This window comes from Hyperoodon ampullatus (assembly GCF_949752795.1).
Source record: "Hyperoodon ampullatus genome assembly, chromosome: 2".
Lineage (NCBI taxonomy): Eukaryota > Metazoa > Chordata > Mammalia > Artiodactyla > Ziphiidae > Hyperoodon > Hyperoodon ampullatus.
The window spans coordinates 135836191-135862078 of NC_136915.1; the positions used below are offsets into that span (position 1 = coordinate 135836191).

Here is a 25888-nt window from a genome sequence, read left to right on the forward strand (position 1 = left end):
TAGCCCCAGGCCTCATCACCTGTGGGATACAAGCCATGCTCTCTCCCAGGCTTGCTTGGGCCAACATCTCTATTTTTATTTCTGTCTCTTCTCACTCTTGGACTCCTGGTCTTTAGTCATCCCCACCTGCAGTATTTACAGTGCCCAGCAGGTGTCAGGCTCGAGTGTCTTTTCACAGATGTTCCCTCTGCAGTTAATGCACCTCCTACTCCACCTCTGCATAGCCTCATCTTTCTCGACTGTACTTCAGGGTTATCATGAAGCCGTCACTTAGCTATAACTTTTGGCCTCCATAGGCACTTCTGTGCTTAAAGGTTATGGTTCTTTATCTCATGTGATTGAAATTTTGAGTTTATAGATCTTCGTCCTTAATGAGGCTTTAAGGACAGGAGTCATTTCTAATCCTTAGCACAGAGCAGATGCTTTTTAACGGTGATAAAATGTATGGTTTAAATGACTCATTTTACAATAATTTTGCTTTAGCTTCCGATAGAAATAAAGTTTCCAGATGTTGTGTTCCTGCAATAAGAAATAAAGATGTGACCTTCCAGTTGTGTAAAGCTCATCAATGCTGTGTAAGTGAGTCGGGTGTGCTAAGGAACGTGGATCCAAGTGGGCTAGTTGTGAGAGAGAGAGACTTAACTATGTTAACAAAGGTAAGCCTTCATTGTGTCCTGCCAACATTTGATAGTTGCTTTTTGGCAAACTAAAGCCATAAAATTTTAAACTGTTCCTCGCCATTAAAGGGATTGAATATTGGGCCACTTTGGTGCACCTGTGTCTTGCGAATTGTCCAGTTGGAGATGGAGGTTTAGAAAGTGAGTTTCAGTCTTGTTTAAGTCTCTTCCCATCAGACTGGCCTCGTGATTTCCTACACACCATGTTACTTCCTGTCTACCTTTCCTTGGTGTTGTTCATGCCTGGATTGTCTCCTGTACCTGCTCAAACCTTGGTCCATTCTCATTTGTACCATGGAAGTTTGTCATGCCGGATACTGTCAGAACTAATTTTACTTAAGTTTGTGTTAAGGTGCAAAGCACACGTTTTGTATATTATCTGTTTTTTGTGTTTGTTTATATTTTTATGGTTTCTCTTCAAGAAATATTATGAGTAGGGAAATAACGAGATGTAAAGAGAAAAAAGTCATCATTCTCTTTCAAGTTGTTAGAACATCTACCTGCAATCATAATGCACTGCGGTATGTGTTAAAATAGGAAATATATGTCATGTCCCGTAGGAGCAGGAAAGTCAGTGGTGTTGGTGAGGGTGTGTCATGGAAGTAATCACAAAGCAGGTGACTGCTGGTTGGGGTCCTGAAACATTAGTGTGTGTTCCCTGTGTCCAGTAGTGGTCTGGAGGGGTCAGGAAGCGTGCCTTTCAATTTGAGGGAACAGAGGGTTTGAGGTCCTCTCTGTTCTATTGCTCTAGTATAGTATACTGCATAGCAGCTCATAAAATACTGTGTTTATAGTTGATATTTAAATCGCTGATTGATCATCAAAATTGGGATGTATCATTGGAAATGAAAATAGGAAGAGTCTTATGCTTTTTAGGTTTTTCCTTTTTTTCCGATGTCTCAGAAGGCTCTTTGACGGGGGACTTTTTATTCTCCCATACAATTCCATGAATACTTATACCCTGGCACTTATTTTAATGGTATTTTCAATTTATAAATGTCTCTGAAACACGTACTATAAACTATTTGAGGGTAATGACCATGGCCATGGATGACACATCTTAAATGTGCATCGTGTTAATGTTTGAGTGTCAAGTGGTCTACCATCAGTGCTTCCTTCTTTCACCCAGTTTTCTTCCTCATTTCCTTCTCCAAATTTGTCTCATTTTTCTACTCTCCCTTTTGCTTCTCTGTTCTTGCTTTCTCTTTCCCATTGCATGTGTCATTCTTCTTCTTCTTCTTCTTCTTCTCCTTCTGACTTCATTATTATGGCCAACCAAAACCTTTTCTAGGATTGTCTCTATCTTCCTTTCCTCTTCATTGCCATCCACAAACTCTTAGAGAATATTGTTGCTTGACTCCCTTACTTCCTAGCATACCCATGTACTTCCTGATCACTTTAGAACATTGAAAAGGGTTGGAATTTTTAAAAATAGGTAATTATAATCAGTCTTCTTTCACCTCTGGCATAAGACTCTTCTTCCTCAATCTGACCATTCTTAAATCTAGAAGTACTCCAGCTTCAAAACATAAGAGGGCTAATTCTGCCTAAGGGCACCAAAGAAGAATAAAGATGCCACAGATAAACGTTTAGTCCAGATTTATAATGGACTCTTAAGTGCCTAGTTGAGTGCTAACCGTTAACTCACTTGAACAACAGGGAGGTCATGACACAAACTAACATGTTAATTGTATAGACACTTCACCATTCCTCAATGTAGCTGATAAACTGCATCCAGTTAGCTTAAATAACATGAATGATGAATTTCCCTGCGTATATAAATTGGGAGTTCCTAAAGTTCTCTTTTTCCCTTTGTACAACTACTGACTGCCACCTCGCTTGGTCAGTGCAGTAGAAAATGATGACTAAGAAACACATTGTCTCAATATCAGTGGACATAATGTCCTAGTAGTCTATAAAAATCTCAAAATTCTTAATCTAAAAGGTAGTTCTGCCAATCTTATATCCTTTTCCTTTGTTAATATAAATATCCAATCTATGAAGGTCTCAGTTTCCTTACTTAGAATATGAGGTGGATAGATTTGCTAATATCTAGGGACCTTTCCAATTTTAGTATTCCCTAGTTATAAGGGCTGAGCCAAATACAATGGCTCCCTTAATCATTAACCTCGCTCATGATGAAAGTTATCAGCAAGTTCTACTTGTAAGCGATCAAACATTCATATCCATGTATATTGTAGCACATTGACTTTTACAGAACTCAAAGTAACACAACATAGTTACATTCATAGACTTAAGGTCACTGTGGTATACTTTACAATTTTTCTTCTCCCTAGGAAGGAAATGTAGATCCCTAGGAAGGGATTTCTTTCTCTGCCTTTCAGTAATGTAAGCCTTTTATTATCTCTTGGATCCTAAAAATGGGTAGGGTTTTGGCAGGTGGAGCTTAGGACAGACATTCCAGGTGACAGGGACAACACGAGAAAGGGCAGAAGGAAGAATGGATTTTCAGAAAGACTTGATATCTTACATGATGAGAGCAGCGTTTCACAGTCTCTGTCCTGCAGAACACTGGTTTTAGATGATGTTAATGTAGTTACAAGACAGAAGCATTTGGGAAGAGCTGTACTCTACATCCCGACATGAAATTCAAGTTTCACTTTGTTACATTACATACTCTGAAAAGTTTTGGAGGAAGGAATTGATTTATTTTTGTTTAATTCAGTCTTACTCACAGTTACTTGACAAACCTATATTCAGCTGATGGGACTGTATTTTGTGAAAGGCCAATCGGAGAAATGGTGAGATGGAGCTTAGGATATTTCTCTGTTGGGACAGGCATGTGATTATTTTTCTTATAATTCTTTACTGTTTGTCCTAACAATTGTTACTTTGCAGGAGTCAGTTTTTTAGTTTTGTTTTTTACATCTTTATTGGAGTATAATTGCTTTACAGTGTTGTGTTAGTTTCTGCTGTATAACAAAGTGAATCAGCTATATGCATACATATATCCCCAGGATTCAGTTTTAAGCCCTCTGTTTTTACCTGAGTTATTGGGACTCTTAGAAAGCTCAACAATCCTGGAGTCTTCATCTCTGATGTAGTTTCCAGAAGCTCCTGGCACTTACCACTATTTCCTCTTGATTCTTTCCTCCGACTTCAGACTTCTTACGATTATGAGCTGATGGTTTTCTCAGCCTCTAGTGTCAAAACCAGCTACCTCACTCATCTTCATTGTCTCAGTTACAAGGTGCAATATTTCCCATGTTTATATGTGTCAAAATATAAGTCAGGGATTGATACATAGCATATGCGTAATAAAAATTGTATTTCTTTTTTTTCTTTGTTCAAAGGTATCCAAACACTGGCCAAGTTCTTAAATTGAAAGTAGAGTGATCTAACTTATTCAGCTCATCCAACCATCAATATTCAATACTTGTCTTTTTTCTTACACATATTTCTTGTATTCCAATTGTGACATTCTAGAGCACAGTGAGTACATTTATAACTTATTACTGCATTACTACCTTGGCTATTCCTTGACCAAAATTTACTTCATACAACTGACAGCCTAATTAACCTACTAGAGTTTTTTTTAATGTACGCATACATTAAAAAAAACTCTAGTAGGTTAACTGCATTGCTAATAACTGAATTTTTACACCTCTATGCACCCATGTATCCAACACCAGATCAAGATATTATAAAATATTTCTAACACCCTATACGGTTCTCTGTTACTTCTTTCTGTTCCATACTCTACCAGGGCAACACCTAAGCTGACCTCTATCTATCACCATATATGACATACGTGGAAACACACAGTGTGTATTCTTTGGTATCTGGCCTCTGGTTACATATCATTATATCAGTAGTTTATTCTTTTATTGTGTTTTCCTGATTTTTTAAACCTAGACATTCATACAGTGTCAAAGTACCACTGAGTTCTTCATATTATTATGCTGACCTCCATCTTCAGGGGCTTTCCACAGTCTTCCATGTGTCTTTCCACCTACTTTCTCTTCCATCTAATTATGTTTCATTTAACCAACCTCAGCCAGCCTTCCCCCATATTCCCCAACACGTAGCACTCCTGTGTTCAGCCAGTTTTGTCCCCTATTCCATAAGGCCTTTGTGCCATTCCTGACACTGTGCCTGTTCCCTGCCCGGAAGGCCTGTTCCCTACCCTCTATATACTTGTTCAAGACTCAGTTTAAATGCTACCTGTTCTGAGAAGTCTTCTCAGAAGAAGCCAGTACTTTTTGGAATCCTTCTTTAATGAAATCCCATAGCAAGTGTAATCTGTCCTCCCTGATCTGGTAATTAATTATCCATTGTTCCTGTCATAGAGTGTTTGTTTTCCTTGTGTGCTGTTATTATTTATTGAAGCAGATTGCAGTGACTTGAACCAGGAACTGGGTCATTTTCCTCTTCATTTTAGTGCAAGTTTCTGTGATATGAAGTTAAACTCTTTTTCCCTCACTTCCCATTCACCCTCAGCAGTTGTTAAACATGAAGTACAAGTGAAACTTATTGGTTCACAGGTTTTTGTGGTCCTTGGTTCTGGTCCCTAGGTCTAAGCTGCACTTCTGTAGTGCTAATTTGACTGATTTCTTATTGTCACGTAACTCAGGAATTAAGTAAATCATTACAAATTTAGATACATATAAGATAGTATAAAAAAACCCAGTGGATATCAGAAGTTTTGGCCTGGAGGAGAGTGTTGTATGAGTCCTAATTTGGTGGGGCTCACACTTAATGATCAAGCCTTCCAATATTCCACTGTAAGTAAGAAAGAGGTATGCAAATATATGGTTAATATTTAACAGGGTTGATAAAAAAGAGAAGAGAGAAAGGGACGACAGATATTTTGAGGGCCTTTTGGAATTCATGAACAATTATGATTGGATGGGGAAAAAGAAGAACCGAGGGCTAACCTCCCACAAGTGAAGTCAGGAAAGAGAGAAGGGCTCATCTGGTATGCAGGTAGAGAGGTTTGACCTACAGAATCTTAGAAAACCTCAACAATCTGAGCAGCGTTTGCAAGAGGCAAACTAAAGGGCTAACAAAAGTCTGCAAAAGTCTCACACAAAGAACTCTGGCATGGTGTTCATCATCTAGCTAATCCTAACATGCAGACATTTATGAGAGTAAAGTCAGGTCTTTGCCAGAGTGGGTTTCTTATTTGGGCAACTGGGTCAAATGAAGAAAGGCAGGTGTAGGCTGCCAGAGTAATAAATAAGGAGAGGAAAAAACAAAAAGAACGAGACATATCATTCATCAGTGATTTCCCCCCAGTCTTCTTAGCCTCCACCTTATCTCCATCTTACTGCTAACACAGGAACTAGACCGAACAGTGAGGTAAAAGGTCTCTACAGAAACTGAGGTAATATAGAAAATAAAAAAATAAAACATAAAATTGTAAATTTTCTTCCTGGGGTAATTGAGATGATAGTTCAATAATAACATAAGATCAGGTGAAGTGTAAAGAAATTTTAGAAAAGCTGGATAAAGTAAGAAAACATCTGTTCGCTGGCATCTGAATGTTAGAGAGACACCAAGACATGTGAGCCAAGTTGTGGAGAGAAGGGAAACACAGACGCAAGCTTGACACTTGGTGCAGCTTTTGTCCTTGGGGCATTTGCTGATTCAGCTCATACAGCCTAGGAGCTGAAAAGCCAAAGAGTTCAAAAGACTGTAACCACAGAAGCCAATGGGCAACAGCTCAAGCTAAAGGCAACAACTAATGGAATGACAAGCTAAGTGTATCTTTAGTCTCACAGGGCTGCGGGAACCATTACATTTAAAGCCTAACAAATACAAGGGTAGTTGGGAATAGGGAGAATCCAAACATTCACATGGTAATCCCAAAGGGCAACACCCATAGAGGAAGGACAAGACAGAAATAGACCAACCTTCACACAGACTGAAAAACGGCTTTGAATGAGCTCAAACTGAGAATGGACTAAGGTTACCAGTCCCTATAGTAACTGTCTGCCATGGGCCAAAGTAAATCTTTTCAAGAGAAAGATAACAACATCCAGAATGTGGAGGTATCTTTATAGTTTCCTAAAATAAGTTAAGCCCAATTTTAGTATAAAAAATAATAGGACATAACCAGGAAAAAGACTAAATGATCAAATGTTCAAAAAAGAAGAAAGAAAGAAAAAAGACAATATAAATAGACACAGGAGGACAAGAGTTAGCAGGCCTTGGTTAAAAAAAAAACAACAAAACTACTATGGTTAAACAAAGAAAATAGACACATGGCAAATAAGCATATGAAAAGATGCTACACATTCCATGTCATCAGTGAATTTTGAATTAGAACAATAATGAGATACCACTACACACCTATTTAAATGGCTAAAATCCCAAAACTGAAAACCGAAGTTGGTGATAATGCGGAACAATTGGAATTCTCATTTGTGGCGAGCGGGATACTTGGCAGTTGCTTACAAAATAAACGTACTTTTACCATACAGTGATCTAGTAATCATGCTCTTTGGTATTTACCCATAGGACCTGAAAAGTTATGAAAAGTTATGAAAGTAAGAGCCTTTACAGTGAGAAAATTCTATGATTCTCTGGTTTTTCAACTCATTAATTTGTGTAGTTCATCCATTTTACTCATTGTATACACTTAAGTATATTGTTCCTTGAAATGGCCCTTCAAAGTTGTTTCCTGTGCCACACACTATGAATGTTAGGGTTGGTCCTGTGTAAGTCTTACCCCCATTGAACTAGTATTATCCCTAAACAAGCAACTTTCTTCCATAAGGAAACAAAAAAGAGGTTCAGAAATGTCCAAACTAAATTTTTATAAAACTGTGTTATCAAATCTTCTTTATCAAAAAACTTCAAACATAGCAGTATGAGTTCCCATATACCCTTTACTCAGCTTCCCCAAATGTTAACATTTTATATTACTAGAGTATAATTATTGAAAGCAGAAAGTTTACATTGTCACAATGCTACTAACGATTTATAGACGCGTATTCAAATATTGCCTATTGTCTTGTGGTCCAGATTCAAATCTAGGATCCCTTATTGCATTTGCTTGTCATATCTCCCCATTCTTCTCTAATCTAGGATAGTTCCTCAGTCTTTTTTTGTCTGTTATGACCTTGAACTAATGGAAAATCTTATGCAGTCATTTTGTAGAATTTTTCTCAAATAGGGTTTGTTTGATATTTTCTCATGGTTAGACTGAGGATATGAATTTCTTGACAAGAACACTTCAGGAGAGAGATTATGCCATTTTCAGTACATATTAGAGGTACAAACAAATCTGTATGTCTCACTACTGGGGTTGCTAACTTTGATGACTTAGTTATAATGATAGCTGCAAAATCACTATTTTTCCCTTTGTAATTATTTGAGATTGTTCAAATATTCTGCTTCTTGTTTAATTTTCCCATACTAATTTTAGCATCCATCAATAATTTTTGACTCCACCAGTTACTGTGGTGTTTGATGATTGTTCATTTTCTATTCCCATCGTTCCCTCTACATTTATTAACTATAATTTGAGTATAAGAAAGAGCTGTTCTTCTCGTTCATTTATGTATTTATCTGGTTATTTGTTCATATATATACATACATCAGTGTGAACTTGTGGATATTTATTTTATTCTACGGGTTAAAATTTATTACTATCATTAATAGTTTTGTTTCTCAAAGTGTTCCATATTTGGTCACTGGTACTCCTTCCAGCTGTCTCCTATATTTTTCCTACATGGCCATACAATTTTTGGAGTAATATCTTACTTTCTGACACCACAAAATGCTCCAGACCCATCTTTTACTTTCCTCTGTCTCAGCCTTGAATCAGTCATTTCTCCATGGAGTTCTTGTTCCTTGCATTAATAATGGTATTCAGAAACCAGAATCTTGGTATGAGGTGGATTTATCACTATCCAAGCTACCTCATTGTGTTTTCAGCAGAGAGAGCTAAAAATCTATATACGAATACATAAAAATATACAAGTATCTCTATTTTCATATTATCTATCTGGGTGTGTGTGTATACACACACACGTGTGCACACACACACGTTATCTATCATCTATCTACATATATATATAACTTCAAATTGATATATGAATTCAAATTGATACCTTGATTCCAATGCAACACCACAGGGTTTATTCTAGCCTCCCTTACCCTTTCCTTATTTGTCACTCTTTAACAATTAGAAACCTGATTCTCATTATTTGCAGTCTATTTAGTCATTTGCTCAATTCTGGAATACACATAAAATATTTAAAAATCATTAACCTGTACACGTGTGAAAAATAAATTTACTAACAAGTTCAATATTTGTGTACATTTCTTTTTGTCTTTAGCTTTTCAGTATATATTGTGCATGGTTAATTACAGTATATTAAAATACTGTTTTCCAAAGTTACTTAGGTTAGCTCTTTCCCACCTCCTTCAGTGTGTTTTTTTTTTCTTCTGCAGTGTGAGAAAATCCAGTACTTTGTGTTCAACTCAGACTACCAAACCAGAAGTTCTAGCAGAAAAGGTGATAATCCATATGTGCAATAAGATCCCCAGGTGATTCTTTTCATTGGAGAAATATGAGGAACACTGCTTGACGTCTCTACAACTAAGATGTCTAAAATGAAACTTCAATTATTCCTTCTTCCAAACTGTCCCATCCTGCAAATCTTTTCTTCCTCAGTGAATGGTGCCATGATTCACACAAAAAGTAACTCAATGCAAAAAACCTGGGAATGATCCTCAATTCCTTCCTTTTCTTCACTTTCTGCATAGACTGTATCATTAGGTCCTCTGGAATCTCATCTCTCTCTCTCTCTCTCTCTCATCACATATATAATGTTTCTCTTCATTTTCATTGCCACCATCTTAGCCACTACCATTTCTCCTTTGCTCTACTTGAACAGCCTAGTATCTACACAACTATCTTCTCATTTAATTGCTTTCTCTTGCATCTAAGATAAAGTCAAAATCCTTAGCCTTATAGATTCTGGCCTTGCCTTTTCTTGTAAGTTGTATTTTCATACTTATAAGTACAGGCACACTCACACGCACACACGTATAGTTGGTATTGTTAGTTTAGGTTTGGTTTGCCCTCCCATCCTAGCATGAGAAAATTAAGAAACAAAGTCAAACCAAAAAAAAAAAAAACTTTAAAAATAAATTTGAATAATATCCTTTCCCTCCAGAACATTTCTCTAAAGCAGTATTATCATTAATGGCAGTACAGACCAGAATTTTTTCCCTTAGACATAAAGGCATGGTGAAGAAGTCTCATTAAAAACTGGAATCTAAGCTTTCAATGTCAAATTCTGTCTCTAATCTTCTGCAGTAAGCCATAATGATTAAAGTATAGGAATCTGAATCAGAGGTCTGGTTTAGTATAATCTTTTTTGTACTAAGCTTTGTACCTTAGACAAGTCATTTATCTCTCCATTCCTTAATTTCTTCATTTATAAACGGAGATGTTAAGAGTATTGATATTCAAGGCTAATGAAAAAAGAACGCATCTAAGTACTGTATCAAACACTTTAAAAAGTAACCAGTTCAGGTTCTCTGCCCATTTTTAAATTGGAATATCTGGGGGTTTTTGATATTAGATTGTATGATTTCTTTAGATAATTTGGATATTAACTCCTTATCAGATATATCATTTGAAAAAATCTTTCATTCAGTAAGTTACCTTTTCATTTTGTGATGGTTTTCTCCTCTCTGCAAAAGGTTTTCAGTTTGATATAATCACACTTGTTTAATTTTACTTCTGTTGGCCATGCCTGAGGAGATAGACCCCCCCAAAAATATTGCTAAGATCGATGTCAATGTATTTTTCCTAGGGGTTTTATGGTTTCAGGTCTTAAATGTGAGTCTTCAATCCATTTAAAATTTATGTTTATGTATAGTGTAAGGAAATAATTCAGTTTCACTCTTTTGCAAGTAGTTGTCCAATTTTCCTAACACCATTTATTGTCTTTATTTCATTGTATGTTCTTGCCTCCTTTGTTGTAGATTAATTGATCACATAACTGTGGGTTCATTTCCGGGCTCTGTATTCTATTCCACTGACCTATGTGTCTGTTGTTATGCTAATACCATAGTGTTTTGATTACTATAGCTTTGTAGTATAGTCTGAGATCAGTGCATGTCATACCACCAGCTTTGTTTTTCTTTCTCAATATAGCTTTGGTTATTGGAGGTTTTTTGTTTGTTTGGATGATTCTATACAAATTTTAGGATTATTTGTTCTAATTCTGTGAAAAATACCATTGGTATTTTGATCGGGGTTACATTGCTTTGGGAATACATACAAATGACCAAAAGACACATGAAAAGATGCTCAATGTCACTAATCATCTGGGAAATGCAAATCAAAACCACAGTGAGATATCACCTTACACCTGTCCGAATGGCCATCATCAAAAAGGGAACCCTTGTGCACTGTTAGTGGGAATGTAAATTGGTGCAGCCACTATGGAAAACAGTACAGAGGTTCCCCCAAATGTTAAAAATAGAATTACCATATGATGAAACAATTCAACTTCTGAGTATCTATCCAAAGAAAACAAAAACACTAATAAGAAAGGATGTATGCACCCCTCTGTTCATTGGAACATTACTTATAATAGCCAAGATATGGAAGAAACTAGTGTCCATAAATAGATGAATGGATAAAGAAGATGTGTATATATACACATATATATAATGAAATATTACTTAGTCCTAAAAAAGAATGAAATATCTTCACTTGCAACAACATGGATTGACCTAGAGTACTAGGTGTGCTAAGTGAAATAAATCAGACAGAGAAGAACAAATACTGTATGATTTCACTTATATGTGAAATCTAAAAAAATAAAGCAAAGAAAACAAAACAGAAACAAACTTGTAGATACAGAGAACAAACTGGTGATTACTAGAGGGGAAGGGGGATAGGGGACTGAGAGAAATAGGTGAAGGGGATTAAGTGGTACAAATCTCCAGTTATAAAATAAATGTCTTGGGGATGCAATCTACCGCATAAGGAATATAGTCAATAATACTGTAATAATTTTGTATGGTGATATATGGTTACTAGACTTATCATGGTGACCAATTCAAATGTATTTAGATGTTGGATCACTATGTTGAACACTTGAAACTAACATAATATTGTATGTCAACTCTACTTCAATAAAAAAGTGACCAGTTAACATTAATTGGTATTATAATTACATTTTCTCTGCATAAAGGCACATTTTATTGATTTTTTCATTATAAAGTATAAAAGTACCTTTTACTTTCAAGATGAGTTCTAAGATTACTTGTTAATGTTAATATGGTAATTTAAAAGACGTCTAGATATAATTTAATTTTAATTGCCTAACACAAATATGTCTGATATTCACCAGTATGAATTCAAACCTATTAGTAAAGATGTCAAATGAGTCACCAAAACATTTTTGTTTATTGCCTCTCATTGAACCCTAAATGCTAACAAGACTTTTTGTTGGAATGAGGGATCAAAATTTTATACTCTTTAAGAACTAATGCCATAGCTGTTTTATTTTTATAAATAAAGCTCTTCCCGTTTACTTTGTAGTGTACAATTTTTGAATGGCCTGGAAAGAGAAAAATTATTCTTTGGGCTGACAAAAATGATAAAGAGGCTCATTGCTGATGAAGGGAAGAAGACAAAGAAGAATAGAGAAAGAAGGATTAGTTCCTCTTTCAAAAGGGGGGCAAGATACTAGAGCTTTCTGCAGGGAAACTGAAGCACACCTTTCTTTCTGAGATTTGAAAGGAAGAGATGCCCTACATTGAAATATCTAGAGTATATCTTCCATTTAACAATGAACCTAGCTAATCATCCAGTGAGGAAGAAAAGAGTAAAATAGCCTTTGATCAAGTCCTTTCTGTGGTGTTAAATGCAACTAATTATAATGAATATCACATATCTAATGAGTTCAAGAATTCCCCTTGGAAGAATTGGTCTGTCCTTTACAAAAAAGAGAGTTCAAGTGAGTTATTTGCATTTGGTAGGGAAGCTCTACTGTCTAAATCATACTCATTTAAAGGTGAAGTTCAGGGCTTCCCTGGTGGCGCAGTGGTTGAGAGTCCGCCTGCCGATGCAGAGGACACGGGTTCGTGCCCCGGTTTGGGAAGATCCCACATGCCGCGGAGCGGCTAGGCCCGTGAGCCATGGCCGCTGAGCCTGCGTGTCCGGAGCCTGTGCTCTGCAACGGGAGAGCCCACAACAGTGAGAGGCCCGCGTACCGAAAAAAATAAAAGGTCCAGTTCAAAGTCTGCCATAATTTGTTATTATGTATGTAATTTTTGAATGTAATATACAGTTATATATGTATATAACATCAACAAGAAAGTGACCCACTTTAGAGTCAAGAAAATATATAGGTGAAGTGTAAAAGGGTTGGAATAGATATACCATAACAGTAACAACACAACAAAACAAGACAACAACAGCAAAACTGGAGTGGCTAAGAAAATATCAGAAAAAAATATATTTTAAGATGAAAATTTTTACTAGAGACAAAGATATTTTAAACTGATAAAATGATTATACCATCTAGAATGTATAATAATTATAAACTTATATGCACCTAACAACAGAACTTCAAAATACAATGAAGCAAAATCAACACAACGGAAAAGAGAAACAGACAGTTCTACAATAATAGTTGGATACTTTAATACCTTTCTTTCAATAGCAGAACAGACAGAAAATCAACAAGAAAATAAAAAAAAAACTTGCACAGCATTATCAATCAACTAGACCTAACAGCCATCTATAAAACCTTCCACCCAACAGCGTCAGAATATACATTCTTTTCAAATGCACATGGATATACTATATGCTAGGCCATAAAACAAATTTCAGTACTTTTAAAGGATATAAACAATACAAAGAGTGCTCTCAGATGACAACAGAATGCAATAAGAAATCGTTAACAGAAAGAAATTTGTTGAAAATCACAAATGGAAATTCAACAATATATTCCTAAATAATTCATGGGTCAAGTAAGAACTCATAAGGGGAATTAGAAATAATTTGAGATGAAGTAAAAGGAAAGTATAACATATTAATATTCGATTGGTCGCACATAGTCTTTTGAAAAGCAGAGGGGTTAGACAAAGAGATCTAAATTAATTAAAAAATCATTTATTCTTCTGGGAATAAAAAGAACTGGGCTTAGTCTCAGTTTTGCCTTTCTTTATCTTTGTGTCTGTTGATCATCTTGGAATAGTCATTACATAGCCAGAATACAGTTGCCATCTCAGGAATCAAATACTGTTATCTCTAGGGCTACCATAACAAGATACCACAAACTTGTTAGCTTAAAAGAACAGAAATTTATTTTATCACAGCTCTAGAGGCCAGAAGATCAAACTCAGAGTGTTGAGAGGGCCATGTTCTTTCTGACGCCTCGAGGGGAGGATCCTTCTTTGTCTTAACCAGATTCTGGTGGTGGCCATCAATCACTGGTGTTGGCATTTTTTGATTTGCAGCTGCATCACTCTGGTCTCTTCCACTGTTGTCACATGGAATTGTCTCTGTGTGTTTCTGTCTCTGGAAACAATTTAAATAGAAATTTCTATTTTTAAAAAACAAACTGTTGATTACTATGCTCTATTTAGATAGTTCCTCTAACCCACACCCAGTTCCATTTCCCCATATGTATTTGAGAAGGAAAGAGGAACTCCTGTGAGCTATCCTATTGGAAAAAATCAATGATACAGTGCTTTACTAGAGATGCCTCTTACCTAAAATATTTGAATTAAATATAAAATCTGGGGAAATTATCACCCAGTTTCCCTCTTCTAGAGGCATGATCTAAATGATAGACAGCAGAATATTTTATACCCGTGAGGTTTGCTGACATTATTGATTTGATCCAGAATCTGTATTTTCTCTCTAAAGAAAACAGTATTCTCTCTTTCCTTTCTTTAATTTATAATGTTGATGTCTTAAGATTATTGTCAGAGAGGATGCTTGTAGTTCAAACGATTTGGCTGTATTTCACCAGTATTATTACAAGATAGTCAAACAATGGCTGGGCTCCAGTATAGACCTCGGTCCCTTTGTTCCACTGGGATACGGATGTGAAAGCCACTGTTTCCTTATATTCCAAAGACCAAATAAATAAAACAAATAAATAAACACAAAAAAACAAGTAAATGAAACTATCTTAAAACCAACTCTCTTTTCTTCCTCATCCATGTTAATTCTCTTCTATCTAAAATTACTTCCTGGAAGTGATTTTTATGTTTCTTAGAGCCTCTTTATGTATATATCCACACTAATGCATATAAAACTGTTCCTTGTAGATCTTTTACTTTTTCCATTTGAATAATTATTTTCACATGTCATATAGAGTTTATCCATTGTCCTAGATATGCATTTTTCCTGTGTATTTGAGCATCATAGGAAGATAAATTCTACTCTTGAAAATGTTAACTGGTGACTGAGACACAGAAAGCCATTCTTCTTACCATTTTTCAATAGTGAGTAGTAGATTCTGTAGGGGTGGAATTTTAAGATGTGAGTATACTGTTTTTCTACACTCCAATTACGTTCCCCTTATCATAGAAATTGACCAGTGAAGTGTGCTGCTGACTTTTCAGAATCCATGTACATACAATCCATTAAGTTATTAGATATAACGTTGGTCAGAAAAGCATACTGTGAAATGTTGCTTTTATTTAAACTCCCACTATTTTCACTCCATGGTTTCAAGATTTGACTTCTTTATTGCCCTGTGGTGGTGGGCTCTGTGAACTGCATATTTACGGGTCTGGAGCACGTATCTTCCCGGAGGTATTCAACTCCTCAGGTACAAGCTAAAGAGTAGATGATAAGAAGCATTCAGATTTATTAAAACTAATTAAGAATATCAGTAGCCTGACTGTTGTTTCTAAAAATATAAAATATTTATCCTTCTGTTGTCAAACAACCATATTTCATGAAAAGAAGTATAAATCCTTTTTTGCTTGCAATAAAAGAACAATAATTGAAGGTATTCTTCATTTGGACCAAATACCTTCTCTGAAAATATAAGTGAAAATAGGAGTTGAACTTTCCAAAATATTCTTTAGTAAATAAAACTCCACATATAATTTCAAATTATCATTTAATTTTACCTTAAATTTAAATATCTATATTGACTTAAATGCTGTCCTCTGTAATTTCGGATGATTCCCTCCTTTATATCTTCTTCCTCCCTTCAACAAATAAAATACATATGAATGCCTGACATGAGGTAGGGTATTCTCTGTGAAATAATGATGTTGGTATACTTGATTTTGACTTAGCACAGGGGTTGAGCCTCTGTGTTGGTGAATTCTCCCCAGATGGTGCGTGTGGAGAGGGTCAGGCATATCTCTGTGCTCCTGAAGTTTTCTCTGTGAAACTGTCAACCTCCAATATCAGAAATAACTTCCTTCGTGAGAAGGATTTTCAGACATGAAAAGTTTTCTCTTAAAGTGCAAGTATTTTTAAAGTCTATAAAATATAGAGCATTATAAATTTTCTTTAGTTACTACAAGCTGAATTTTAACTGAGAAGACTGGGAAGTCCATGTATGTGTACATGCATGCATGCGTGCATGTTTGTGTGCTACACGTGTGTGTGTGTGTGTGTGTGTGTGTGTAGGTCTACTGAGGATACAGAACATATTCTGGACATGACAGAGCAGTGGTGTATCAGAAGGGAAAAGAGTATAAAGGACCAGCTTCACCTGCTTAATTTGTCCCCTGACCTGGTGTCGTCTTATTTTCCACCATCCTTTGCTGATCTGTATACTAAATACCCAGGGCTCCTGGGTACCTCCAGGTACCTCTGTAAGTTTTACAAGCCTATCAATATCCCATGTACAGTGGATGGAACCTGGACTTCTTGCCCATATAGTTTTCCTTTCCCTCAGAGTTTTCGTCTGAGCTATGTCATGGGGTAGGTACTGTTGTGAAAATTTATGCTCACTTGTTAAATAGAAACTACTCATTGAACTGTTTAAACAAATAAACAGTATCTTGAGTCAGTTGCAGGGCACCTCCAGTCTCCACAAAGCAGAGTTACTTTGGGACAGGAAGGTCTTTTACTTTCCCCTTAAATCAAAATACAAAGTTATTGAGCAATTCTAGGACCAACCCTATAGTTGCAAACTTGGGAAGAGATCACAGCATTCTGTAATCGTCTGCTTATCCCCTTATTGGGACAGCAAATAGCTCAATAGTTCTTATACTGAAGTCAAAACGAAGAATAATACCGGAACAAAGTCTGCATTGAAAGTTTGTGTCTTATTTTTATTTTCTCTTGGCACATAGTAGGTAACTGTTAAATGTTCTCTTGATAAATGTTAAAAACACACAAGATACTTCATATACTAGGGGTCATAAAATTTCAACTTTTCTTTTGGTGTAGGGGTTGATGATGAAAAGTTTGGAAACTTCTGATCCATGTTAATGTTCCTGCTTTGAGAACTGCAGGGTGCAGCTTTTAGATGGAAAAAGTTGCCAAGAGGACCAGAAGTAGAATAAAGGCATTTATGTAATTCTTCCTTATAGTTTCATTTATTGGTTTTCAGCATCTAACTTTGAAAAGTTGCCTGAGGCTGCCTAGGGCCTGCAGTAAGGATCACAACAGCTGTGCTGTCCTACCCCCTCCCCACACGTGGGAACAGAACCTACCCAGCAGTGCTAATAGAGGCCCATGGCTTTCCGCCCACCTCGGTACTGCTCAAGGCAGTGGCTTTTTTCTACCAGCCTCACCCTTCTCCATGTGAATCTTTTTCTTCTTTCCAGTTTTATTGAGATATAATTGACATATAACACTGTATAAGTTTAAGGTGTACAACATCATAATTTGATACATGTATATATTGCAAAGTGATTACCACAATAAGGTTAGTTAACACATCCATGACCTTACACAATTACCTTGTGTGTGTGTGTGTGTGTGTGTGTGTGTGATGAGAACATGTAAGATCTACTATCTCAGAAACTTTTGAGTATGCAATAGAGTGTTGTTAACTATAGTCAGCATGCTGTACATCAGACTCCCAGGATTTATTCATCTTATAACTGGAAGGTTATACCCTTTGACCAACAACTCCCCATTTCCTCCACTCCCCAGCCCTTGACGGCCACCATTCTACTCGGTTTCTGTGAGAGCAGCTTAGATTACACGTAAAAGTGAGATTATGCAATGTTTGTCTTTGTCTCTCTGACGTATTTCACTTAGCATAATGCCCTCAAGGTTCATCCAAGTTGTTGCAAATGGCAAGATTCCCTTATTTTTTAAGGCTGAATAACATTCCATTCTACATATGTGCCATATTTTCTTTATTCATTTGTCTGTCAATGGACACTATAGAAACAGAAACTCACTCAGTTCCTACAAGTGTCCAAGGTAACAATAGACAAAATATGGATGTTGGTGGGTGTAGATCCAGGCAGTAGGTTAGACTACATCCCACAGGCAGGAAGGCCGCTATTTTAGGAGGAGCTGCTTTGAATATGAATCAAATAATAATTGATTTATATATCACCAGTTCAGAACTAACTCATCTGTTTTAGACACCTCACCATAGATATGAAATGAGAATGAGTGGAAAAAGAGGCTTCTGAAGGCAAACAGTCATAAAACCCATTATTATTCTGTAAAAGGGAGACTATACAGTCTTACCTTCAGAACCTCAAATCAAACAAAGACATGTAGCAGCCTCAGTGGGATATAATCGCAACAGAAAAAATACAAGCAGAAGGCAGAGGAAAAAGAAGTGCCATTTGGTATGGGAATAAATAGGTCTGTATGTCTCAAAAGCCTCCTATAAACATGTCTGGGTGTCAATATAGTGTAATAATTAATATCCATAAACCCTGAGTCTTAAGAAAAAAGAACTGTATCTTTTGCTTTCTTTTAGAAAGGGACAGAAAGGTAACTATATTTGCTTTAATAAATACAGAGACTTAGTGTACTTAAATATTTGATCAACTAATTTAAAAAATGTTTCTTACAGTATACATCATTTTCTGATGAAACAGGGGTAAAATAAGGTTCTAGGGTGTGAGGAGGGCATGAGGTATTATACACATTTTCTTTTCTGTCCTTTTGTAGCTGAATATCCTTTTCCAGGCCTAAAGAAGTAGTAAAATTATGCACCTAAGATTGAATAAAAGGTTTCATAGACATATTTTACATATATGCCATTAGATTTCCACAGAGTTATTTCAGGCTGCTGACAGGTTGCTTGCTTGAGCTGAGACCCCTCTAAACAAAGCCCAGGAAGAAGCTAACCACTGTGAAAGCCAACTTATTTATTCTGTGAGTAACTTGGCTGCAGAGCAGACTAATTACCCCTTTAACCACACTGTTTGAACTCATTGTACTTATCTGGGAATCACTATTCTGAAAGTAGAGAAGGGGACTAGGGAAGTTAAAAGAGACAAAAGATCTAAATATGGTCTCTTTGCAGAATCTCAAAGGTCAGGCAACAGGCTTCTTTCTGATGGTTTTAAAAAGAGAAGATGAGCTGTGGTTTAAAGGTCCACTTTGGAATTCAAATTCTACCTCAGGTGTAGCCTGAATGCTAGTCTCCACCTGGAGTGAATCACTGAAGGATCATTTCTCAGCACATAGTCAGTGTTTGTTAACTTTTCATATTATTTTATCCCAGTGAATAATATTGATGAGGGATTTTGAAACTATTAAATTCCGCCAAAGGACTTGATTTTGTAATGATACCAAACCTTGGAAAATAAAGGAAGTAGAGATTGGTGAATCCTTGACAAATTATTAGAGTTATAACTGATTGTTTCATAAGGAAAGATAGGGAATGGATCACTTAGGAAACTGAATGAATACTTTGAATCTCATCTATTTCTGTTAAAACTACAGGTTAGTTGAGCTCAAAAATTGTAGGTATAAAAATTGTGTTTTTTGGTAATAAAATTTGTTTTAGCTCTTCTCTCAATTATGCATTTAAATGTTGACCAATTCACAAGTAACTGTTTACAGTCGATGGATTGGCCAGTGGCTTTGGGATCATTCATTTTATAGTCTGGGATTTCCAGTGTGATCTTTATTTTCCCATTTATACTCTATTTCATACATTTTATTAGCAGTAGTAGTAGAAATAGTAGTAGTAGTATCATTATTACTTAGTTAGAGTAGAATTGTTTCTATAACTTCTTACGATCAGACATATACTAAGCAACACACATTTTGAAAGCACTGGTGTTGGAGTAAATTCGATGTTGATGAGACTAGTCACTGCCCTTAAAGGAGCTTGTCTTCTAGTTGGAAAGATGTGACATATACAATAATCTGAGGCATTAAGTAAATACATGGGTCTGAGGGCAGAAGATCCTGAAGGAAGCAAGCTACAAAGAACTCATTTTGAATCCTGGCATTAATATTGGCAGATCTCCTCACACCTTTTTACGACAGTTATAGACAAAGCAAGTAAGACTGGAGAATACACTGCAATGGCCAAAATAAGATTTAATGTCATTTCAGCCTAGGGGATTCTTTCTAGGCTTTGAGTATATGATAATTTAAATGCTACCTAAATAGTAAATTTACTTTAATGCTGACAACGTAGAAAAGATACTTTGCTGCAAAAGTATACACAGTAGTAACAAGTGGATTTTGGAAGAAACTAATATTTTGTCTTATACTGGTAACTACACTATTGCCCCAGACTTAGCAGCAGCCTTTACTCTTTGTTGTTTTCTTCTAAGACTGAAGAGCCTCCTTATTGTTTGTGCTGATTTTTTTTCCACCAACAGATCTCAGAGCAATCTGAGTGCACTGGCCAGTTGGGACAAAATTATCATTAGAATTCTTGGCTAGAGAAGAAAGCTCCTAATTTAAGAATGGCTTTTTGCCTTCTGAGAGCTCAGAAGAGCAAATTGCAAGCCATCTACATTTATAAAACATGTTTTAGTATGGAAAATTTCAAACATCTACAGAAGTAAAAAGAAAGAAGTAGAAACTTTCATCAATTGTTCTCATCAAATATCAATTTCAGGCCAATATATTTTCTCTATACCCTCTCTTACTACTACCACCATAATCCCCAGCAATTTTAAAGCAAATCCCAGATTTCTTTTTCTCAGTGAAAACGTCAGTATACATATTTCTAAAATGCAAGAACTGCCCTTTTTAAGCTCAACTATGTCATTATCACACATCCGCAAATAATAATGATTCCTTAATATCAACAAATAGCCAGTCAGTTCATGTTTCCTTGATTGTCCTATAAATGTATTTTTATTTTAATAACCATTATTTATTTGATTGCTGATCCAAACACAATTTCTTTTAAAGTATAGGTTTAAAAGAACTCAATTTGCTCATTTTTCTTGCAAGTATTTGTCATTGAATTCAAAGCATTCATCCAGTAGGGTTCCCAACTGTCTGGATTATGCTGATTGCATCCCCTTTCTGCTTATATGTTTATCATGCTCCTTTGGCCCATGTATTTACTGTCAGTTGGTAGATAGATCTAGAGCACGGACATAATTCAGGTGTGATTTTTTTGTCAAGTTTACTTCATAGATAATATTGATGAATTCCAAAAGGAACTGTAAAGTGTCTGTCTTACTGTGACATTGCAGCCATTAATGATCAATGTCTAGATCCATTAATTTATTAAGGGTACCAAATGGTGATATTCTACTAACTAGATGATTATTCATTTACTAGCTAGAACATTATTTCATCAACCACTTGGTTGCCCTGAGTTACAGTTTAATTAGGAAAGGAAGAATAAATGTTTCTTTTATTTTATTTACCAGTTTTACAAAAAAAGAAAAAACAAGAGAGAGAAAGGTTGACTCTTCCAAAGATGACTAATGAGGTATTTTCTTTCTTTGTTGTTGTTTTCAGTGAGGTTGTTATAAGTATCGATGCAGAGATTGTCCCCTCTTAGGTTCACGGATCCTGTTCAAGTTGGCTCCTGAGTCCTTTCCACACAACCACAGTAGTCTTTGGAGTCTTCCCAGCTGTCTTGTATGACAAGATGTAACAGGAACATCTTGTTCGTTTCTTATGCTGGATTTGAAGTCAGCTGTTTCTCCAAGGAGACATTATCCACTGTGTTTATTCAAACTTGTGTTCCTTCTAGTTTAACCTTCTCTCGAGACATGATTTTTTTTTAAACAAATTACTTACTGAATTTTTCACCTTTTCAAATCTTGCTATTCTCCAATCACTTCATTTCTGAATTTTTCTAATTTTTTTTATGTTTTTCTTAAAACCAGTTTCTATTCCTTTGAAAATTTCTTTTACTTTTTCCGCAATATCAGGCAATAAATTTCATTTGTTCTGTGGACGTGTCTTTCTGTCACGTGTTCAGGATTTGCTGGAACTTTCTTTTCACCCTTCTTTTTTCTTTTTTTTTCTCACTGATTTTCTACAGGATGTGAATGGAATACTCTTCTGTCACTCATTTTTAAATGAAATAAGTTTCCACTTTAGGAGGGAAACATAGATCAGAATATAATTTCTAGCTTCAGAACTCCAGGGCTCACTATCTTCTATTATTTTCACAACATAATTTTATTTATTTATTTATTTATTTATTTATTTATTTATTTATTTTTTGCGGTACGCGGGCTTCTCACTGCTGTGGCCTCTCCCGTTGCAGAGCACAGGCTCCGGATGCGCAGGCTCAGCGGCCATGGCGCACGGACCCAGCCGCTCCGCGGCATGTGGGATCTTCCCAGACCGGGGCATGAACCCGTGTCCCAGCAGGCGGACTCTCAACCACTGCGCCACCAGGGAAGCCCCACAACATAATTTTAAAAAATGACCTTAAAATTTCTAAAATCTTCCTCCTCGGCCCTCCTATGCCCATTTACCCAGGCCTCCTCTTTCCTGTCCTTGTTGAGTATGGGGATTTGTTCTGGAATGGTGCTTTGGTTTGATAGATGTCAAGGTTTCACAGACCCCAGAACACTTGGCGTCCTCAGAACATTTCAAAGTTCTTGCACTCAGCTGCAAAGTGGAGCCTGCAACATTCACTCCCAGTTTCTGCCGCTGTTCTCAGTGAGTTTTTCAATCTCAGTGAGTTCGTGAACCATAGTAACCTTTGGCTCTCCTGAAAGAGAGAGAGAGTCCTTCCCTCGTCTTCCTCCCACACACCTTGGGATACACATATGTAGGTCTTTTTCCTGTTGTTGATTTGTTCCTACCTGGCTGTATGTTGCAGTTCATGTGGACACCTTGCTGTAGATGTTGTCTGTGGGTTTTTGATCTTGCTATCCTAGATGCTTTTCTTTCTTCTTTGTGGGGGTGGGGGGTTGTGTATTTAGGGGAGGGGTGGCATATTCAGGGATAAAAATCTTCTCTGTAGCCACCACCATTTCCCCAGAATCCTCTGCCATTAATATTTAAAACAAAATCATAGGAATCATTATCCGGATCCTTAGGATAATCATTACATTGTATCTGTCTTTTTTCCAGGCTTCAAGCTGCCTGTGGCTCGCCACGTTAGTATACTGACATGACTGGGCAATGCCTAATTTGATGGGCTCTTTCTGTACTACCTTCCTCCTAATCATGACAGTCTTGTACGCTATACATAGTCTTCTTCACTGATAGGGAATTTAGAAAATACAGGAAGCCATGGGTTTAATAGCTGAAAGTGGAATTAATGTGTTCTTTTTCTCAGGTAAAATATCATAAGACTCCTTAGGCCAAAGTTGTAAAATGAAATCGCAACTTTCCTGGAATCATTTTGCAAACGTGAATGCCCACATAAAGTACACTAGGACTTGAATCCAAGGAATAACACATTTTTAGAGCCTCCAAATGTATAAACTTAGTACAATTCTGCATTACTTCTTAAGGCAACTGAAGAAAATAATTTTGTGATCAAATAAATATTGATTTTATTAACATAGTTATTTTAAAAGTTTACAAAACTTATAAAAAATGTTAAGGCTCTATCAGCCTCATCAGTTGTTATTTCTTTCCTAGAATCTTGGCTAAAGGAACAGTCGTTTGAGGGGAAACATGGTATAAAATGGGAAGATAATCTAACAGTGAAGATAGTTATATCTCTTCCTGTGTGATGAACTACTCCTAAGCTTGGTGGTTTAAAACAGCAGGCACTTTATCTCCTCACAATTTGTGAATCAGCAGAATGGGCTGGGATCTCCTGGGTGGATCTATCTTGCTTTCACCTGAGGTGACTACTGAGGCTGCCATCATCTGGTTGCTGGACCGGGGCTGGTTGCTTTCACATGTCTGGCCATTGGTGCTGGCTGTGGCCTGTGCCTAGTCTCCACTAGGTTAGCCAGGCTTCCTAACAGGTCAGGTTTCCATGAGGACAAACCCTAAAGCACGAGTACTCTCCAAGCTTCAGCTCTTGATATGCCACTGGGCCAAAGCAAGTCACGTGACCAAGCCCAGGTCAAGGTGGAACAAAACTACACAGGGTGAGAAAACGGGGGGGAGGGGCATTTGCACTGGGGGTCAGTAGTCTAACAAACTGCTGCAATAACTATATAAAGAAAAACACCCCGGAGGACAACTGGTAAAAAATAAATGTGTGCGGGGTGGGGTGGGGTTTGGCGTGCGGGGTGGGGTGGGGTTTGGCATGCGGGGGGCAAAGGCAGTAAACAGGGGCTACCAAAATCTGAAGATTCTGGAATTTTTGGAAAATCCACTGGGATTAAAGGAGTTACACAACCATGTTCTGACACCAGAAGAAAGGTGCCAGTTGAGCATCAGGGAAGTCTAGCGCTCTTCCTCCATCGCATCAATTTTCACGTTTCTTTGACTCGGCATATTTGTAGAATGAATCATGACTTTCTATAAATTTTTAATTCAGTTTTTCAAAGAAATAGTGACCTCGCTTCTATCTGCTGTGTCACAAAAATGCCGTAGAAAAAAATTCCTTCTGTTAAATCGCTCACTAGGTGAAATTGTATGTGTAACCTAGTACCAAAGAGGTATTAAGAATCGCCAGAGCCGAGCCGGCCCTCCGCATCACGCACCCTATAGCAGCCAGTGGGTGAGCCGGGAGTCGAGGAGGTCACCGTGGGAAGGAGGGGCGCGGGCAGCGTGGCAGCCTCCTTCCGTCTCCATGGAGCTACCTCCGGCCTCCGGTACAGGGAATCGTCTGCAGCAGCCAGTGGTGGCCAGCCTTGCAGCGCTGTGTTCTAGGTCAGTAGCTTCCAAGACTCCAGTTGGATTCATTGGAGTAGGCAACGTGGGGAGTCCAGTGGCAAAAGAGCTCATGAAACATGGCTAGCCACTCACCGTTGTTGATGTGTTCCCTGATTCATGCAAAGAGGTTCTAGATGCAGATGAACCCGGTAGTGTCTTCTGCAGGGGATGTAGCCGAAAAAGGTGACAGAATTATTACAATGCATCAATGCACTAGAAGCTTATTGTGGAGCAAATGGAATTCAAAAAAAAGTGAAGAAAGACTCACTATTAATAGATTCCAGTACTGTTGATCCTATGGTTTTCAGAGAATTGGCCAAAGAAGTTGAGAAAATGGGAGCGGTTTTCACGGATGCCCCTGTTTCTGGTAGTGTGGGAATGGCTCGATCTGGCAACCTCACACTTAGGATGGGAGGGCTTGAGCTGCTGTGGTGCATGGGCTCCCATGTGGTGCATCGTGGAGCTGTTGGGACTGGCCAGGCTTCGAAGATCTGCAAAAACTTGCTGTTAGCTATTAGTAGGATTGGAACTGCTGAAGCTATGAATCTGGGACTCAGGTTAGGGCTTGACCCAAAACTCTTGGCTAAAATCCTAAATACGAGCTCAGGACAATGTTGGTCAAGTGACACTTATAATCCTGTACCTGGGGTGATGGATGGAGTTCCCTCGGCTAATTACTATCAGGGCGGATTCGGAGCAACACTCATGGCTAAGGATCTGGGATTAGCATGAGACTCTGCTACCAGCACGAAGAGCCCAGTCCTTCTGGGCAGTCAAGCCCATCGGATCTGCAGGGATGTTGTGCGTGAAGGGCTACTCAAAAAAAAAGACTTCTCATCCGTGGTCCAGTTTTTGCAAGAGGAGGAGACATTCTGAGTTTGCCCTCTGGCTGTGAACACTGAAACATTGAAACCAAACTGTGTCTTGGAGCCCCTTATGGCTCACTCCACAGGAAAATGGGCTTAATCAGAGGTCAACTGTCTGCTTTTGAGTGTCTAGGTCAGGGGTTCCCAACCGCTTGGCCTTGGACGGGTACCAGTCCACAGCCTCTTAGGAACCGGGCTGCACAGCAGGAGGT

General features: G+C 37.4%; 1 pseudogene across 1 annotated transcript in view; it reads left to right on the forward strand.

Annotated features, from left to right (window-relative positions):
* The window catches only part of LOC307065563 (3-hydroxyisobutyrate dehydrogenase, mitochondrial-like), a 28692-nt pseudogene extending 3006 nt beyond the window's left edge, over positions 1–25686 (forward strand). The window contains exons 3-4 of the transcript in view: positions 9102–9165; positions 24646–25686. The product of the transcript in view is annotated as a 3-hydroxyisobutyrate dehydrogenase, mitochondrial-like (transcript). The remainder of the gene's footprint in view (positions 1–9101; positions 9166–24645) is intronic.
* Positions 25687–25888: the final 202 nt, after the last annotated feature.